General features: G+C 35.0%; 1 long non-coding RNA gene across 1 annotated transcript; it reads left to right on the top strand.

The window, feature by feature from the left end:
- Positions 1 to 986: 986 nt before the first annotated feature.
- LOC113068384 (uncharacterized) lies at positions 987 to 2,773 on the top strand. Its single transcript, XR_003279534.1, has 3 exons — positions 987 to 1,040; positions 2,289 to 2,351; positions 2,653 to 2,773. It is a non-coding gene; the product is annotated as an uncharacterized LOC113068384 (long non-coding RNA).
- Positions 2,774 to 6,753: the final 3,980 nt, after the last annotated feature.

Raw genomic sequence — 6,753 nt, 5'->3', positions numbered from 1 at the left:
GTAATGCTTATGTATTGTAATCATTTATAAATTAAGCATTTTTATATTGCCAGATGTATCAGCGTCCACTACCCCTGCCACAACAACGTCAGCTTCTCCTCCAGTTTCTCCTCCAGTGCGCTCAACATCAGTCTCTCCTCCACAAACTCTCTCCGTCCCCTCAGTGCTTGTGATTGTTCTGGGAGTTGTGCTCTTACTGCTCTTAGTGCCACTGCTTATACTGATTCAGCAGAACAGAGTGATGAGGAGAGGTAGGAGAGATCCAGAGACTGTCATATTGTGTCTTATTCAGTGTGTGATCAGTCATGTGTTGTGAACTGACAGCAGGTTTGTCTGTCTACACTCACAGCTCTCTCTAAGAGGAGACACAGGACGAAGACTGAGGCCGTTTATGAAGAGCTTCAGCACAGACACAATCACTTCACTCAGAGGGGTAAGTAAGTGTTATAATGTCCAATGTGTTAAGATCAACAGGGTAATCATTTTATTTAGAAGGAAGAGCAGAGTAAATCACTCTGATTCCTTCAAGGGATGTTTTTTGCATTGAAATGATATAGGTTTAGTGTTAGCCAATGATCCAAATGAATTGGGGATTATGGATGATTTGTGATTGTGATCATGTGTCTGATGGTTCTACTTCCCTAATAACAGGAAGTGTCCTTTCTAAAAAAAAATCATTCTGGGTATGAAGATGTTGATAATCCTATTTCAGGTTAGAAGACTCAAGTATAATATTGGTACCTTCTAAATAAAAAAAACATGCATGTTATATTATTTTTTAACAATTACAATTAATTGTCTTCAGTAGGAGTCACACCTGACTACTATAATGACATCACCACCACAAAAGGTCAATCAGGTCAGTGAAATTGTAACCAATCACAGGATTTCATTTAATTAAATAACCTTTTTGCCTTATGAACAGTGCACTTAGTCTCTGCTCATTTTTTATTTTCTTCTGCATAATTTAAAAGAGCAACAAATTACACCAGAGGATTATGATGACGCGATCACTGCTGGTGGGAGACATCATGCTACAGGTTTACATCTGTTATTTATTTCTATATTTAAACAGTATTTATATGGTTTCTAATTATACATGTGAACTGGAGATGCACCGATTGTCAGGACAGGGTCTGGAATCAGCTGATATTCCACATGATTGTCCCGCATCGGTGAATGGCCAGTCTCATGTATTGCAGACTCCACAAGCTTTTCCATTTTGACGTTACAGCTACGTTCACATTCACGTGTAAATGTTGTCATGGAAGTTCTTCACTGTGAGTGAAGAAAACACAAAGGTCACAATTCATAATATGTGTAAGGCCAAAGTAAACCGTAGGGGAACCATTGGGCTCGATTAAAGCTTTTCTGGAACAAGTAATTTTTTTAAGAGATCGTTTTTCTTGCCTTAATCAGGACAAGAAGCCTGATTAAAACCTGAATCAAAAAAACAACCAGGGAAGCACTGAAACTTGGCCACCAAAAATGATCACACTAGATTGATTGAGAATTTATTGCATTCAGTGTTACAAGAGACTGATAAAGTATTGATATTGTGGCAGATGTACCTTGCACAGTCTGTCTGAGTGAGGGATAGACTTGTGCATAAATCAAAACAAATGAGTAACTCAGAGAAAGTTATAGATGCATAATGCAGTAGAAAAAAGCTTTACTCATCAGCATTTGGCAATTTTCTGCCATTCTTCTCCTCACCTCTCAAGCTCTGTCAGGATGGATGGGGCAAATCCACATTTTCAGGTTCCTCCAGAAATATTTGATGGGCCACTCAAGGACATTCACAGGGTTGTCTATAAGCCACTCTTGCTGTGTGCTTAGGGTCATTGTCCTGTTGGAAGGTGAACCTTCTGCCCAGTCTTAAGTTCTGAATGCTCTGAACTGGGTTTTCATTAAGGCTATCTCTGTATTTTGTGCATTGAGCTTTTCTTCTACTCTGATGTGTCCCTCAGTCCCTGCTGCTGAAAAACATCCACACAGCATGAGGCTGCAAATAATACAGCATGTGGTATATGGCATGCCTTATCTTATTTGTTTTTTTTTAATAAACATAATGTGAGCTAATCTATCTATCTTCATTAAAAAATATATCTTTATGTTGATGTGCTTATAGTTCTTAGAAAGATAATTAGAATCATCAAAAAATCGGCATCAGCTGGGCACACTGCACAAAAATGGAAATCTGATTTGGCTAAGAAAATTGAAATCCGTGCATCTCCACATTTTGTACTTTTAATGAATGCATTTTATTTTCTATTATTTAACTGAAGAAGAATTATCAGAAAACTATGATGATGTCGTCACTGTACAGCAGTTCTTCAAAGTTCAAACAGGTGTGGATTTTAAAATATTCCTTTCTAAATTAGAATTATTTTTCTCTCATTTTCTTCAAATTATATTGGCAAAGGCAATTGCAAGTGTAATATAATATGAGCCACATTTATCAAAGCATGTTCGGAGAGAGAAGTTTGATGATGTGAAGAATGAAAAGTGGAGTGTCATAATTAAACACCACACTACTGAAACTTCTTATACCACACACTTAATCTTTTTTATTTAGTGTTTGTAATTACTCTTTAAATGATGAATTGCTCTGCTCATTTTAGCTAATTTAATTTGAATCTTGTTTTCCAGACTATAATGATGTGGGGGAGGTGCCTGGAAAACATGGAGGAACTGTATAAATGAAAGCACACCCACGGTCCCACATCCTTTTAAGGGTCCACAGATTTTAAGTTAATGTTTTATCTGCAATCCACCGATGTTTTATATTGCCTTTTTGTTTTGAAATCTCCTAAATCAGTTACAATTTCTGAGAAAAAAATAAATACTTTTAACTCATATAGAAGTTCAACAAATCATACCTGAGAATAATGATGATATAGTCCCTGATATAATATATACTGAGACATCTTGTTACAGGTTTATTTCTTTTATTATTAAGATTATTCTAATATGCATGTATATTTTGTGTATTTTAATTATATTGTTAAAAATATGTCTATTGTGTATTTTATATTATCGTTATAAATTTTTTGTCATGATGTCTTAAACATTTCCAGATCATTAAACTCATTTTGAAGTTGTGAGAAATCTGCTAAAAAAAATTGTCTTTATAGTTGACTCCATATTCGATATGTTGAATATGAAGTCGATATGTTGAATATGAAGTCAATATGTTAAATAGGGGTGCAGGATTAATCGAAATACACAAAAGCTGTGATTGTTAAGCGTATCTGTCAGTGAAGCACAGTTCTGTGATCAGTTGTCAGTATCGATCTGAAGGCCAGAGGGCGCTCTCGCGCTGAAACTCTAAATATGACGCAGAGTAATGCATGTCTCTCCAGGAAACAGAAGATTGATATGCTTTTATTAATTCAATGTGACTAATAAACACACACACACACACACACACACACACACACACACACAAACCTATTATCCAAAGGAAGTGAGGAATTTGTTTGATATGTTATGACTTGACTTGAAAACTGATGATGTTGTGTGGGATTTGTCATTAAATGTAGATCTGTCATATCTTTTATCCACCAATATTTTTATATTATGTATAAATATATATAAATATATATTTTTTACAATGTATATTGAAATCTCTAAAATCAACACAAGAGAAAAAGTGCTTTGTTTCATAGCCTTTTTCCAGATTATATATATATATATATATATATATATATTATATATATATATATATATATATATATTTTATATATATCTAAAATTATATCAGTTTTTCTATAATTGTTCTATGAATTCAGATTTTTAACAGTTGGCAGGGTCTTCAACTTGAAAATATGGCTCCTTTTAAATGTAGACCCACTCGTGGTGGACTTTTATATTTTGCTTAAAGGCATTGAAATTAACTTCAGGAAATAAATTTACAAACAGCAGCCTAGAAACTATTCGATTTTTCACTTCATATCCTGGAGATTGAGTTTCTGACAATCGGGAACACACGGCATGTAGTTATATTTGCTATATTTGTTCGGAGAGAAAGTAAGAGAGAGAGGGGGGTCTTTTTGTGTGGAGTTGGTATGTGCATGGGTTTCCTCACAGGTACATTGGTTTGTAGATCTGGAGGTTTCCTCCAGGTGCTCCGGTTTCGCTCACAATCCAGAGACATGTGACATAGTTGAAGCAGAAATATTTCCCATGGGTGTGAGTGAATGTGTGAATGTTTGTCTTTGTGTGTGAGCCCTGTGATGGACTGGCCATCTGTTCAGATGTCACCTGCCTCTGTGGACAGAGATGCTATAGCTCCAGCCAAGCATGACCCTACAGAGGATGAAGTGGTTCGGAAAATGGATGGATTGATGGACGTGGTTTTTTGTAAGCAAAAAGCAAAACTTCGATATAAATAGTAAATTATATATATATACTATATAATCATACTTGACTATGACATTACAAGCAAGAAAGGCTCCATAGGTCAATGACTTGATCACAGGATTTCATTTTCATTTGATCATAGAATTAACATATTGGGCCCTCAAATAGTATTTTTTTCAACTCTGAGATAAACTCTGCTGATCTGTGCCCCTCCTAGGAATTTAGTTTAGACGTGCATTCAAAAATTGCTTCTACAATGTGGAATGTTTTTTTTTTTTTAGGGACAGTTGAGTAGTTGGTGGATATTGGAACATGTTTCTAGCGTCCCTACTAAATGATATGCCCTTGTCTACTCAAACAATTCCTGAATTGTTCTTAATATAGCTGAAGAACATTAATTAAGGATAAAATCAATCAATAGATTCCATAAACAAGTATTAAATACTTCAGTCATATCTAATTTAACATATCACCGTTCATTCCACTGTACTGTATGTCTATGCTATGGTTGTAATTTAGAGAATTTTTTAATATTGTTGAATTCATTGAAATATATTAATATTTTTTGTGTTAACTCAGTACTGTGTTACTTTTGAAACAGAAAAAAAATAACTTCAAACTTCAATTATGCTGTCAAGAGTACTGAACTTATGATATAGATGAAATATGAACTTGGAATTTAAATATGCATTTATTTGGCTATTGATTATTAATGATGAATTGTATTTATAAGTGGTCTAATTTCTTTTTCCAGGGGTGTAAAAACTTGGTCCTGGAGGGCCACTGTCCTGCAGAGTTTAGCTACAACTCTAATTAAAACCCATCTGAACTAATCAAGGTCTTAGGCATATCTACAGGTGCATCTCAATAAATTAGAATGTAGTGGAAAAATTCATTTATTTCAGTAATTCAACTCAAATTGTGAAAATTCAATGCACACAGTCTGAAGTAGTTTAAATCTTTGGTTCTTTTAATTGTGATGATTTTGGCTCAGATTTAACTAAAACCAATTCACAATATTTTATCTCAACAAATTAGAAAACTTCATGAGACTCAACTCAACTCAACTTTTATTTATAAAGCACTTTCAAAACCATTAGAATGGACCAAAGTGCTGTCCATAAGTAGGCTGATCACTAACTCTAAAATACATACCAACAATAAGTTACATTAAAAACAAGACACAAGAAAATCAAACCATAAATCACTCACAGTTCTCAGACCTAATCAAACGCCAAAGGCTTGATTAAATAAATAAGTCTTCAATCCCTTTTTAAAAATATCCATGCCTGATGAGGTTTTTAAGGATAGAGGCAACACATTCCAAAGTGCAGGAGCCGCCACAGAAAACGCGCGGTCTCCACTACGCCTCAAGCGAGACCGTGGGATGGTTAGGAGCATATTCCGAGAAGAGCGAAGGTGACGTTGAGACTGATAAGGAGACCAATTCTTTGCCTTCTGGAAAGTATGTTAATTTACTGGTATGTCCTCAATATTTGGTAGGAGCTAATTTTGCTTAATTACTGCCTCAATTCTGTGTGGAATGGTTGTGATCAGTTTGTGGCACTGCTTTGGTGGTATGGAACCCCAGATTTCTTTGACATTGGCCTTCAGCTCATCTGCACTTTTTGGTCTGATTTTGGATGATTTTTTTTGCTTATTGATTTTCCTTCTTCCCAAAAGCAGGTGATGTTCAATGATGTTAGTGTCTCTCTAAATAAAAAATGCTGGGCCCATCAACTCTTAAATTCCTGGGTACATTACCCTGTCAAAATGCAGGCTTCTCTCCCAAATTAAAAACTCTACATACCATGACTAAACGATTTTCTAAAAATTAGCTTCAGTTTCTGTCTCGTTGGCTCTTCACAAAATGTATTCCATCGTGGTAGCAGGTGTTCTTAGGGGTGCTAAGTGGTACCATAAGTGCATAATTATGTTCTTAATAATAATGAAATAATGCAATTATGTCACTATGATTTTTTTTTTTAGTTTAGTTTAGAGCTTTATTGATCCCCGTGGGGTAATTAATTTAAGATTACATGGTGCCTCACATAAAACACTTGACATATACAATTACAACACATAAAACAAAAGAAGAAGAGAAAAAATAAAAAAATAAAAAAATAGTCACCTATGTGTGTGTTACATAACCGTATTGCTTCAGGCACAAAAGTAAATTTATAATGATTAGTAGAGCATTTAATTGCTCTTAAACATCGCCCCAGGGGCATCCACTCAAAATCCAAGTGCAGCGGGTGAGTATTATCTCCTAATATTTTGTGTGCCATCCTCATCTCCTGCTGTTCATAATAGGAAGTAAGGCTTCTTAAGGGGACACCCATGATTTTAGAGCACGTGCTAACAATACCTTGCTACCGATTTTTGTTT

The sequence above is a fragment of the Carassius auratus genome, chromosome 4 (assembly GCF_003368295.1).
Source record: "Carassius auratus strain Wakin chromosome 4, ASM336829v1, whole genome shotgun sequence".
Lineage (NCBI taxonomy): Eukaryota > Metazoa > Chordata > Actinopteri > Cypriniformes > Cyprinidae > Carassius > Carassius auratus.
The sequence above is the reverse complement of the archived record's forward strand: the minus strand, read 5'-3'. Positions and strand labels throughout refer to the sequence as shown.